Source organism: Bufo bufo, chromosome 5, assembly GCF_905171765.1.
Source record: "Bufo bufo chromosome 5, aBufBuf1.1, whole genome shotgun sequence".
NCBI classification, from domain to species: domain Eukaryota; kingdom Metazoa; phylum Chordata; class Amphibia; order Anura; family Bufonidae; genus Bufo; species Bufo bufo.
In genome coordinates this window covers 379302458-379315357 of record NC_053393.1, presented here as the reverse complement: position 1 = coordinate 379315357, position 12900 = coordinate 379302458, and the positions used below count along the sequence as shown (strand labels likewise).

Below are 12900 nucleotides of genomic sequence, written 5' to 3'. Positions count from 1 at the left end.
TCTCGCGTCTCGCGAGATGACGCATATATGCGTGACTGTGCGCAGGGCTGCCGCCTCCGGAACGCGATCCTGCGTTAGGCGGTCCGGAGGCGGTTAAATGGGTTTGGCACTTTGGAGGTCAATGTTAAAGGGGCGGGCACTGTGGAGGTCACTGTTAAACGGGCGGGCACTGTGGAGGTCACTGTTAAAAGGGGCAGGCACTGTGGAGGTCAATGTTAAGGGGGCGGCCACTGTGGAGGTCAATGTTAAAGGGGCAGCCACTGTGTAGGTCACTGTTAAAGGGGAGGGCACTGTGGAGGTCACTGTTAAATAGGTGGGCACTGTGAAGGTCGCTGTTAAAGGGGTGGTCACTTTTAAAGGGGCCAGCACTGTGGAGGTCGCTTTTCAAGTGGCAGTCACTATTAAAGGGGCGGGCACTGTACAGGTCACTGTTAAAGGGTCGGGCACTGTGGAAGTCAGTATTACAGGGGCGACCACTGTGGAGGTCACTTTGGAGGTCACTGTTAAAGGGGCGGGAATTGTGGAGGTCACTGTTAAATGGCAGGCACTGCAGAGGTAACTGTTAAAGGGGGCGGGCACTGTGGAAGTCACTGTTAAAGTAGCGGGTACTGTGGAGGTCACTGTTAAAGGGGCGGCCACCGTGAAGGTCACTGTTAACCTCTTAAGGACACATGACGTACCGGTACGTCATGGTGTCCTGGTACTTAAGGACACATGACGTACCGGTACGTCATGAATGGTTCCGATCACTGCCGCTCGGCCGGCGGTGATCGGAACCCGGTGCCTGCTCAAATCATTGAACAGGCACCTGGGGCAAATGCGTCGGGGGGTCCTGTGACCCCCCCATGTCGGCGATCGCAGAAAACCGCAGGTCAATTCAGACCTGCGGTTTTCTGCGTTTCCGGGATATTCGGGTCTCTGAAGACCCGATAACCCGAAACAGGATGGTGATGGTGGTGTGATTTCACTCCTCCAATCACCATCCAGCGATCCTGAGTGGTGATGGTGACATCACCACTCAGGATCGCTTTCTGATTGGTCTGTGGGCGGTCCGGCGGCAGATTCAAAAGAGGAAGGCGCTCCTCTCCTCCTCCTTTTGTGTTCCGGAGCCGGAGGAGAGAGGAGCTGCCTGCACGTGCGTCTGCCATCGCTGCCAGCACCCTCAGGACCCGATCTCTGCCCCAGGACCCGATCTGTGCCCCAGCACCCCCCATCAGGTACATAGGGACAGCACAGGGAAAGTTTGGTTTAGGCAGGGAAAAAAAAGGGAAAGTTAGTTTCTGAACTTTGATTGCATCACCCTAAGTTAGGGTGTCTGGGGTCCACAGCACAGCTGTGTGACCCTAGACCCCCCAGAGGTGCTGCCACTTCCCCCCCCCCACCACCTGACCCCCCCCCCCCCACCTTTTTTGGGGTGCATTTTTTTATTTTATTTTTTATTTTTTGGTGTACGCTGACTGTGGCCGGCACTTAGTGTCCGGCCACTGTTAGCGCATCGCACACCTCACCGCTGATCAACTTCGGACGGTTGATCAGCGGTTTTGAATTTTTTTTTTCACATTTTTTGCCCTTTTTTTAGTTAGTTGTTTTTTTTGTTTTTTTTTAGTTTTAGGGTGAGTTCGTGAACACCCGTGCCCCCACACACACGCACACAAAATAAAGAGTTACACACACGCACATATACACGCAGACACACACTCCCCTATGGCCCGCCGGATGTTCTCGGCCGAGGAGGCATACGCCCAGCTTGCCTCCGACTCCGAGAGTCCCAGTGAGGACGAGGATGACCCCACTTTCCTGTTGTCATCCGCGTCCTCCTCATCATCTAGCGATGATGATGAGCCCCCAAGGCGGCGGAGACGCCACCAGGCGGAGCAAGGGGACCGCCATGTTAGGGACCCTGTGGCCCAGCCTAGTACGAGCAGCTCTGGGGCTCGTACTGGTTTCCCGGCCCACCAGTTAAATCCACCGGAGCACCCTGCCGGTGAACTTGTCTGGTGTAGCCCAGAGCGATACGAGCCCGTGATTCCTGATTTTGTAGGCCAATCAGGAATCCAGATTTCCACAGTGGGCTACACTGAATATGACTTTTTTCGTCATTTTTTCAGTGACCCACTGGTAAATCTGATGGTGGAGCAGACGAATCTGTACGCCCAACAGTTCGTCGCTCAACACCCGGGCTCCTTTTTGGCCAGGCCCGGTGGCTGGACGCCGGTCAGTGCAGCCGAAATGAGGACATTTTGGGGCCTCGTGCTGCATATGGGCCTGGTCAAGAAACCCAGTGTCAGGCTGTACTGGAGTGGGGACGTCCTATACCAGACCCCACTTTACAGTACAGCCATGACACGCTCCCGGTTTGAGGCCATCCGGAAATGTCTGCATTATTCCGATAATGCAGCATGTCCACCCCGAGGTGATCCTGCCCATGACCGTCTGTATAAGATACGGCCGATCATCGATCACTTTGGGGCCAAATTCATGGAGGCCTATGTACCTGGAAGGGAGGTCGCAGTTGATGAGTCTCTCATTGCGTTCAAGGGGAGACTCATTTTCTGCCAGTATGTGCCCTCCAAGCGGGCGAGGTATGGCGTAAAGCTATACAAAATTTGTGAGAGTACCTCAGGGTACACTTACAAATTTCGTATATAAGAGGGGCGAGATTCCCGGATTCAACCCCCAGAATGTCCCCCCACTCTGGGTGTTACCGGGAAACTTGTGTGGGACCTTATGTACCCACTGCTGGATAAGGGTTACCACCTGTACGTGGATAACTTTTATACCAGTATCCCCTTGTTCCAGTCCCTTGCCGCCAGATCCACGTTCGGTTGTGGGACCGTGCGAAAAAATCAACGCGGCCTCCCTGCCCTCCCCCTCCAGGTACCTATCCCCAGGGGTGAGACCCGTGCCCTTACCACTGGAAACCTGTTGCTGGTCAGGTATAAGGACAAGAGGGATGTCCTTATGCTGTCCACAATTCATGGTAACGGCATCACCCCTGTCCCTGTGCGAGGTACCGCGGCAACGGTCCTCAAGCCCAATTGTATCGTCGCCTACAATCGGTATATGGGAGGAGTTGATCTCTCGGATCAAGTCCTCAAGCCATATAACGCCATGCGCAAAACCCGGACATGGTACAAAAAAGTTGCGGTCTACTTGGTGCAGGTTGCCATGTACAACTCTTTTGTACTATCCCGAAGCGCTGGCAGCACGGGGACATTCCTCCAGTTCTATGAGGCAGTCCGCATGGCCCTGATCTTTTCGGACCGGGAAAGAGCAGGCCGGAGTACCTCGGGAACTGTAGGTGCCCGGATCGTCCCTGGCCAACACTTTCCTGGTGTGGTCCCCCATACTGGAAAGAAGGGACGAACCCAAAAAAGGTGCAGAGTGTGTCACAGGAGGGGGATACGGAAGGACACCACTACTCAATGTGACACGTGCCCCGATCATCCGGGCCACTGCATTATTGGTTGCTTCAGGGAGTATCACACTTCCATGGAGTACTAAATTTATATCCCAATTTAGCACTGACATCGGAAAAAAAAACTGGTTCTCAGACTTGAGACACCCAAAAAAACGAAAATAATTTATTAAAAGTAGACATATTAGGTATTGCCGCGTCGGTAATAATCTCCTCTAGAAAAATACCCCATGACCTAACCCCCCAGATTAACACGGTCAAGAAAAAAAAAAAGGTGCAAAAAATTTTTTGGTAACCTTGCCTCACAAAAATGTAATATAGAGCAACCAAAAATCATATGTACCCTAAAAATAGTCCCCCAAAAAATGCCACCTTATCCCCTAGTTTCCAAAATGGGGTCACTTTTAGGGAGTTTCAACTCCAGGGGTGCATCAGGGGGGTTGAAACAGGACACGGTGTAAATAAACCGGTCCATAAAAATCAGCCCTCCAAAAACCAAACGGCGCACCTTTCACTCTACGCCCCGCTGTGTGGTCGTACAGTAGTTTACGGCCACATATTGGGTGTTTCTGTAAACGGCAGAGTCAGGGCAATAAAGATAAAGTCTTGTTTGGCTGTTAACCCTTGCTTTGTTAGTGGAAAAAATGGGTTAAAATGGAAAATTTGGCAAAAAAATGAAATTTTCAAATTTCATCCCCATTTGCCAATAACTCTTGTGCAACACCTAAAGGGTTAACGACGTATGTAAAATCAGTTTTGAATACCTTGAGGGGTGTACTTTCTTAGATGGGGTCACTTTTAGGGAGTTTCTACTCCAGGGGGGCATCAGGGGGGTTGAAACAGGACACGGTGTAAATAAACCGGTCCATAAAAATCAGCCCTCCAAAAACCAAACGGCGCACCTTTCACTCTACGCCCCGCTGTGTGGCCATACAGTAGTTTACGGCCACATATTGGGTGTTTCTGTAAACGGCAGAGTCAGGGAAATAAAGATACAGTCTTGTTTGGCTGTTAACCCTTGCTTTGTTAGTGGAAAAAATGGGTTAAAATGGAAAATTTGGCAAAAAAATGAAATTTTCAAATTTCATCCCCATTTGCCAATAAGTCTTGTGCAACACCTAAAGGGTTAACGACGTATGTAAAATCAGTTTTGAATACCATGAGGGGTGTACTTTCTTAGATGGGGTCACTTTTAGGGAGTTTCTACTCCAGGGGGGCATCAGGGGGGTTGAAACAGGACACGGTGTAAATAAACCGGTCCATAAAAATCAGCCCTCCAAAAACCATACGGCGCACCTTTCACTCTACGCCCCGCTGTGTGGCCGTACAGTAGTTTACGGCCACATATTGGGTGTTTCTGTAAACGGCAGAGTCAGGGCAATAAAGATACAGTCTTGTTTGGCTGTTAACCCTTGCTTTGTTAGTGGAAAAAATGGGTTAAAATGGAAAATTTGGCAAAAAAATTACATTTTCAAATTTCATCCCCATTTGCCAATAACTCTTGTGCAACACCTAAAGGGTTAACGACGTATGTAAAATCAGTTTTGAATACCTTGAGGTGTGTACTTTCTTAGATGGGGTCACTTTTAGGGAGTTTCTACTCCAGGGGGGCATCAGGGGGGTTGAAACAGGACACGGTGTAAATAAACCGGTCCATAAAAATCAGCCCTCCAAAAACCAAACGGCGCACCTTTCACTCTAAGCCCCGCTGTGTGACTGTACAGTAGTTTACGGCCACATATTGGGTGTTTCTGTAAACGGCAGAGTCAGGGCAATAAAGATACAGTCTTATTTGGCTGTTAACCCTTGCTTTGTTAGTGGAAAAAATGGGTTAAAATGGAAAATTTGACAAATAAATGAAATTCTCAAATTTCATCCCCATTTGCCAATAACTCTTGTGCAACACCTAAAGGGTTAACGACGTATGTAAAATCAGTTTTGAATACCTTGAGGGGTGTACTTTCTTAGATGGGGTCATTTTTGGGTGGTTTCTATTATGTAAGCCTCGCAAAGTGACTTGAGACCTGAACTGGTCCCTAAAAATTGAGTTTTTGTAAATTTCTGAAAAATTTCAAGATTTGCTTCTAAACTTCTAAGCCTTATAACATCCCCAAAAAATAAAATATCATTCCCAAAACAATTCAAAGATTAAATAGACATATGGGGAATGTAAAGTCATCACAATTTTTGGGGGTATTACTATGTATTACAGAAGTAGAGAAACTGAAACTTTGAAATTTGCAAATTTTTCCAAATTTTTGTTAAATTAGGTATTTTTTGGTGCAAAAAAAATATTTTTTTTGACTTCATTTTACCAGTGTCATGAAGTACAATATGTGACGAAAAAACAACTTCAGAACGGCCTGGATAAGTCAAAGCGTTTTAAAGTTATCAGCACTTAAAGTGACTCTGGTCAGATTTGCAAAAAATGGCCTGGTCCTAAGGTGTAAAAAGGCTGTGTCCTTAAGGGGTTAAAGGGGTGGTCAATGTTAAAGGGGAGGGCACTGTGAAGGGCACTGTTAAAAAGGTGGGCACTGTGAAGGTCACTGTTAAATGGGCAGGCACTGTGGAGGTGACTGTTAAAGGGGCGAACACTGTGGAGGTGACTGTTAAATAACGGAGACTGTTGAGGTCACTGTTAAAGGGGCAGGCACTATTAAAGGGACGGGCAATGTAGAGGTCACTGTTAAAAGTGGCGGGCACTGTGGAGGTGACTGTTAAAAGGGCGGTCACTGTTAAAAGGGTGGGCATTGTAGAGGTCACTGTTAAAGGGACAAACACTGTGGAGGTCACTATTAAAGGGGCAGACACTGTGGAGGTCACTGTTAAAGGGGAGGGCACTGTGGAAGTCACTGTTAAAGGGGCGGGCACTGTGAAGGTCACTGTTAAAGGGGCGGCCACTATGAAGGTCACTTTTAAAGAGGTGGTCAATGTTAAAGGGGCGGGCACTGTGGAGGTCACAGTTAAAGGGGCAGGTACTATGGAGGTCACTTTTAAATGGGCCGGCACTGTGGACATCACTGTTAAAGGGGCGGGCACTTATGGGGGTCACTGTTAAAGGGACGGGAACTATTAAAGGGATGGGCAATGTGGAGGTCACTGTTAAAGGGGCAGGCACTGTGGAGGTCACTGTTAAAGGGGCTGGCACTGTGGAGGTCTCTGTTAAAGGGACGGGCACTGTGGAAGTCACTGTTAAAGGGGCAGGCACTGTGAATGTCACTATTAAAGGGGTGGTCAATGTTAAAGTGGTGGCCACTGTGGAGGTCACTGTTAAAAGGGCAGGCACTGTGGAAGTCACTGTTAAAGGGGCGGGCACTGTGAAGGTCACTGTTAAAGATGGGGTCACTGTTAAAGGGGCGGGCACTGTTGAGGTCACTGTTAAATGGGCAGGCACTGTGGAGGTTAAAGTTAAAAGGGCGGGCACTGTGAAGGTCACTGTTAAAAGGGCGGGCACTATTATAGGGATAGGCAATGTGGAGGTCACTGTTAAAGGCGCTGACACTGTGGAGGTCACTGTTAAAGGGGAGGTTACTGTTAAAAGGGCGGGCACTGTGGAAGTCACTGTTAAAGGGGAGGGCACTGTGAAGGTCACTGTTAAAGATGTGGTCACTGTTAAAGGGGCGGGCACTGTTGAGGTCGCTGTTAAATGGGCAGGCACTGTGGAGGTCAATGTTAAAGGGGCAGCCACTGTGGAGGTCACTGTTAAAGGGGCAGCCACTGTGTAGGTCACTGTTAAAGGGGCGGGCACTGTGGAGGTCACTGTTAAATAGGTGGGCACTATTAAAGGAGCGGGCACTGTACAGGTCAGTGTTAAAGGGGCGACCACTGTAGAGGTCACTTTGGAGGTCACTGTTGAAGGGGTGGGAATTGTTGAGGTCGCTGTTAAATGGGCAGGCACTGTGGAGGTCAATGTTAAAGGGGCAGCCACTGTGGAGGTCACTGTTAAAGGGGCAGCCACTGTGTAGGTCACTGTTAAAGGGGCCAGCATTGTGGAGGTCACTTTTCATGTGGCAGTCACTATTAAAGGGGCGGGCACTGTACAGGTCAGTGTTAAAGGGGCAACCACTGTAGAGGTCACTTTTGGAGGTCACTGTTGAAGGGGTGGGAATTGTGGAGGTCACTGTTAAAAGAGCAGGCACTGCAGAGGTCACTGTTAAAGGGGGCAGGCACTGTGGAAGTCACTGTGAAAGGGACGGGTACTATGAAGATCACTGGTAAAGGGATGGTCAATGTTAAAAGGGAGAGCACTGTGGAGGTCACTGTTAAAGAGATGGGCACTGTGAATGTCACTGTTAAAGGGGAGGCCACTGTGAAGGTCACTATTAAAGGGGCGGCCACTATGAAGGTCACTGTTAAAGGGGTGGTCAATGTTAAAGGGGCGGGAACTGTGAAGGTCCCTGTTAAAGGGGCGGGCACTGTTAAAGGGGCAGGCACTGTGGAGGTCACTGTTAAAGGGGCGGGCACTGTGGAGGTCACTGTTAAAGGGCCAAACACTGTGGAGGTCACTGTTAAATGACGGGCACTGTGGAGGTCACTGTTAAAGGGACAGGCAGTGTGCAGGTCACTTTTAAAGATGCTGTCATTGTTAAAGGTACGGGCACTGTGGAGGTCACTGTTAAAGGGGTGGGCACTGTGGAGGTCAATGTTAAAGGGGCGCACACTGTGGAAGTCAATGTTAAAGGGGCAGCAACTGTGGAGATCACTTTTAAAGGGGCGGGCACTGTGGAGGTCATTGTTAAAGGGTCGGGTACTGTAGAGATCATTGTTATGGCGGGTACTGTTGATATCTTTTTACGACACACGGAAACATAAAATGAAATAGATGAAATATACCCGTGCGAAGCCAGGTCCTTCTGCTAGTATATTATATATTCTAAATATATAATAATATATGTAAATATATTGTGGCTAAAAACTTATATATATGTTTAAATTAAATTTAGCCTCTATTTCTGACAGGATTTGAACTTACAACCTTCTACATTACCACTCAGAATGCTAACCACTACACTATAGAACTACATGACCAAGCACTTTAAAAAAATAAAAAATAAAATGAGACTTCTGTTGTATAGGACTACTTAATACTAGTAAGTATTCCTATACAGCAGAAGTGTCATATTTTATTTTATTTTTTAAAGTAAGTCCTCATGCAGTTCTATAGTGTAGTGGTTAAGATTCTTGGCTGTAATGTAGAAGGTTGTGAGTTTGAATCCTGCCAGAAATAGAGGCTAAATTAGATTTAAATACACTGGATGTCTCCAAGCACTAGCTCCATATATGGACATAGCTATATATGGAGTTGCGTCACAAGGGGGTGTGGATCAGCAGCCTGTATCTCCAGATGTGGCCATGCCGAGGCTGGGGATTGCACTGCTGGAGCCTGGACAGGTGATTTTTTTTTTACAATTACCATGCGCGCCATCTCCCTTGCAGCAGCAGCACAGTGTAATTACAAGCACTCGCTTCATTTACTTGAATGGAGGGAGTTCTTGTAATTGCATTATGCTGCCACTGCAAGGGAGATGATGCATAGTGTAATGAAGAGGAAGCAGTACTCGCGTGGAGCACCACCTCCTCTTCAACAGCTGACCGTGGGGGTTATGAGTGTCAGACCACTGCCGATCAGATATTGATAACGTACCCTGAGTATACTGCTTGCTTAACCCCTTTAAAGAGGTCTTATTTTAATATAGTCTTAGTTTTTCTACTCTTTAAGTCTTTACTCTTCAGATTGGCAGTATATTGCCTTAATTGATTACTCCTAACATTCCTTACTACTTACAGTTTAATTTAGATGCAGCCAGGGTTTGATTGTGCATTGACTCTACAGACAGAAATCCAGGTGGCTGGTGAGCAGCTCAGCATTCCAGACCTGTATGTCACTGATTACCTGTGAGCTAGCCTGCCACATACCACTATAGGGCTGTCTATAAAATAATGGTACTTCATCTCTCTAAAAGGAGTGTTCCATTGTATTTAGCATTGGCCCCACCTTCCACCAATGCATTGCTATAGCTGATGGTTTAGTGACCCGACCTACTTGTGTTGGCCCTACCTGCTGCTGATTTAGACCCACCTACAATATGCGACCATTTTTAGATCTTTTTTAAGGCTACTTTAAGGAGCACATTTATTTAGACCGGTGTTTTAGACACCGGACTTAATAACTCTTATGCCTGGTGGTGGATCCGCAGAAGTTATGAAGAGGCGCCTGCAGAGACTTCGGCAAATCCTCTGCCACTTCTAAATGTAAGACAGCTTCCTAGTTGTCTTACATTTAGACCATTTTCTACGTCCAAAACAGGCATAGAAAATGGTGAATGAGACGGGCCTGCCTGCCACAGCTTCTTTTTTAGACTAGGCATAAGCGGGGAGAAGTCACAGATTGCGGCGCAAAGGACCTTTGCGCCACAATCTGAGCCAGAAATATACCTAATTTAGGAGTTGGGATCAAAACCTTCAAGATTCTATAAACTTTGCTCTATCTTTAAGTCTCATTTATGACTAGTGCACAGGATCATCCTAACTGTCAACTTTCCAATAAAACTGATGACAAAATAGTAATTGTTTTGGAAGTTATATTGTTTCAGAAGCTTATGCTTTTAAAAAAAATAATAACTGATCCAGGTTAAACAAGATCCTACTTTATTTTTTCCTAATCCGAGATTGTGAGAAACGTGTTGTGACAGTCAAAGAGTCGAGATGTTTGGATGAAGAATAGCAGCTATGTGTAGATTTAATCAATAGGTATAATAGTCAGTCAAGGACAATACTTGCTGGGCTCCACTACAGGGAGTTTGAAAATTGCAGGGATTTATCCAGCTCCACAAAACTATTGTATTAGACTTCTGTGTTGAAAGATAACTTTTAATGAGGCTTGGGAGCCAGAGATTGTAAGTCCTCCTGGAACAACATTTTTTATAAGGTAGTCTTTTCCTCTTTATTTTCTCAAGAACACTACAAATAGGAACATGGGAGAAGAGTTAATCATAGCTTGAGCACTAAAAGTTATAAAAACAAAGTTAAAACTATCCCTGAGATTTTCTGAATGGGTATAATTTTAAAGAATTTAGTAGGTACACAGTAATAATAGTAATTTTCAGGCAAAACCATTCCTGTGTCTACATGTGGAGGATATCCAAGCGTTAGTGGCTGTCAGTGCACACGCAGCCAATGCCCCATAATCTCTTCTTGTAACTTGTTCTCTTCCCTAGCATATGATTTCTGGTATAATAGTGCTATTTCTAGCATCAAGTAATACTCCACCATGCTCCAGATGAATCCTCTGGCACTCATAGTGTTAAAACTCCCTAGTCATTATTGAAAACACATTAAAAACATCCACATTACGTAAAATAAAAATAGCGGCCGATAGAGATGCCATGCATTTCGGATATATAGACACATCCTTCCTCATGGCATACCATGAGGAAAGATGTGTCTATACATCCAAAATGCATAACATTTCTATCTGCTGCTATGTTTGATGCATGGTGGAGCAGTATGGCATGAATTGACAAAGGTTTTCTCCAATTTCCCCGAGAGCACAGTGGAGACTCCTATCTGTGTGGTACCGCATAACATATCTTGCACTATACTGTCTGATGTGATGTGTATCTAAGCTTGTCATTAGAGATGTCCCGAATAGTTCGCAGGCGAATAGTTCCCGGCGAAGATAGCTTGGTCGCGTTCGCCGCGGCGGACGAAAATATGCGATGTTTGGTCCGCCCCCTATACATCATCATTGAGCAAACTTTGACCCTGTACCTCACAGTCAGCAGACACATTCCAGCCAATCAGCAGCAGACCCTCCCTCCCAGACCCTCCCACCTACTGGACAGCATCCATTTTAGATTCATTCGGAAGCTGCATTCTTAGTGAGAGGAGGGACAGTGCTGCTGCTGCTGATTTAATAGGGAAAGCGTTAGCTAGGGCAGTGTTCTGTGTCCACAAACTCATCATCTGTAAGGACAGCGTCCTGACAGCACCCCAAAAAGCCCTTTCCAGGGCTGGTACATCAGTCTGCTTTTTTTTATATATATATATATATATATATATATATATTGCTGTTGCCTGCCCGTGTGTGAGAGGCTGCAGGCTCACAGACAGTACTGTGTGCACACCATTCATACAGGGTGTCACAGACAGTACCTTGCAGATAAAAAAAAGTCCATTTATTATTTCTCTGTGATATAATCCCAGTTGCAAGTCAGTGAGTGTCTGGCCCACAGACTGTACTGTGGCCACTGGCTAGGCCACCACTCATACCGTTACAGGGTCTCACTCACAAAACCTTGCAGATATAAAAAAGTCCATTTATTATTTCTCTGTGATATAATCGCAGTTGCCAGACAGTGAGAGGCTGCAGGCTCCCAGACTGTACTGTGTGCACGCCATTCATACAGGGTGTCACAGACAGTACCTTGCAGATAAAAAAAAGTCCATTTATTATTTGTCTGTGATTTAAATCGCAGTTGCAAGCCAGTGAGTGTCTGGCCCACAGACTGTACTGTGGCCACTGGCGGGGACACCACTCATACCGTTACAGGGTCTCACTCACAATACCTTGCAGATAAAAAAAAGTCCATTTATTATTTCTCTGTGATATAATCGCAGTTGCAAGCCAGTGAGAGGCTGCAGGCTCACAGACAGTACTGTGTGCACGCCATTTATACAGGGTGTCACAGACAGTACCTTGCAGATAAAAAAATGTCAATTATTATATTTATTTTATATAATCGCAGTCGCCAGTTGCCAGACAGTGAGAGGCTGCAGGCTCACAGACTGTACTGTGTGCACACCATTCATACAGGGTGTCACAGACAGTACCTTGCAGATAAAAAAAAGTCCATTTATTATTTGTCTGTGATTTAAATCGCAGTTGCAAGCCAGTGAGTGTCTGGCCCACAGACTGTACTGTGGCCACTGGCGGGGACACCACTCATACCGTTACAGGGTCTCACTCACAATACCTTGCAGATAAAAAAAAGTCCATTTATTATTTCTCTGTGATATAATCGCAGTTGCAAGCCAGTGAGAGGCTGCAGGCTCACAGACAGTACTGTGTGCACGCCATTTATACAGGGTGTCACAGACAGTACCTTGCAGATAAAAAAAAGTCCATTTATTATTTGTCTGTGATTTAAATCGCAGTTGCAAGCCAGTGAGTGTTTGGCCTACAGACTGTTCTGTGGCCACTGGCTAGGCCACCACTCATACCGTTACAAGGTGTCACAGACAGTACCTTGCAGATATAAAAAAGTCCATTTATTATTTCTCTGTGATATAATCGCAGTTGCCAGACAGTGAGAGGCTGCAGGCTCACAAACTGTACTGTGTGCACACCATTCATACAGGGTGTCACAGACAGTACCTTTCAGATAAAAAAAAGTCAATTATTATATTTATTTTATATAATCGCAGTTGCCAGTTGCCAGACAGTGAGAGGCTGCAGGCTCACAGACAGTACTGTGTGCACA

The 12900-nt window shown here is 46.4% G+C and overlaps 1 long non-coding RNA gene across 1 annotated transcript; it reads left to right on the top strand.

Moving 5' to 3' along the window:
* Nucleotides 1–333: 333 nt before the first annotated feature.
* Nucleotides 334–7776, top strand: LOC121001777. The gene is made up of 3 exons (XR_005779139.1): nt 334–346; nt 556–598; nt 7578–7776. It is a non-coding gene; the product is annotated as an uncharacterized LOC121001777 (long non-coding RNA).
* Nucleotides 7777–12900: the final 5124 nt, after the last annotated feature.